Source organism: Petaurus breviceps, unplaced genomic scaffold (assembly GCF_028583685.1).
Source record: "Petaurus breviceps papuanus isolate PSGF00001 unplaced genomic scaffold, PetGlider_PUasm1.0 90333, whole genome shotgun sequence".
NCBI classification, from domain to species: Eukaryota; Metazoa; Chordata; class Mammalia; order Diprotodontia; family Petauridae; genus Petaurus; species Petaurus breviceps.
In genome coordinates this window covers 793,538-794,273 of record NW_027187220.1, presented here as the reverse complement: position 1 = coordinate 794,273, position 736 = coordinate 793,538, and positions in this window count along the sequence as shown.

The following is a 736-nucleotide window of genomic DNA, read 5'->3' as shown; positions in this document are numbered from 1 at the left end:
TTCCTCGACTTCTTCAGCTGAGCCTTCCCTCTGTTCGCGCGCTCTGCTCGCAACCTGCGTGGTCAGGGCTTGCCCGGGATCTCGGTCCGCGACCAGTGTGCGCTTCCCAGGACTCCCTCTTCGGGTGGCCTCCACTGCCCGGAGGCCCCCTGCTCGCCTCCCCTGGCCTCTCCATCCGGGGCCTCTGCCTGGCCCCGCCCCTACTCATCCGGGGCCTTGGGCCCTCGCCCCGCCCCTTCTCCCTTCAGTTTCCCGGGGTCCACCGGCTCTTTTCCGGCCTCCCTTTGCCTGGCCTGGCCTGGCCTTGCCCTTCCTTTCCTCTCCCTTCCCTTCCTGCCCTACCTTCCCTTCCCACTGACGCCACCTCCCGCTCCTTCTGCTACCGGCCCGGGCGGCGGCGGCGGCGGCGACGAGTAGAAGGAGGAGGAGGAGGAGGGCGGCGTTCGGCGCTGCGGCTTGGCGGGGCCTGCGGCCTCCGGCCTCTCCCGCACCGCGGCCCCCAGCCCCCGGTCCGGCCCCACCCCACGCCTCGGCCGGCCTGGCTCCGGCCCGGCCCCGGCGGCCCTGAGGGGGCGTCGGAGCCGGAGCCGCTGAGCCCCAGGCCCAGGTCGAGCCCGCCAAAGCCGGGGCCCGGAGCGCCATGACCATCCTGCCCAAGAAGAAGCCGCCGCCGCGCCAAGCCGCAGCCCCGCACGCCCCCCTCCTCCTACTCCTCCCTCCACCCGTCGCCCCCACC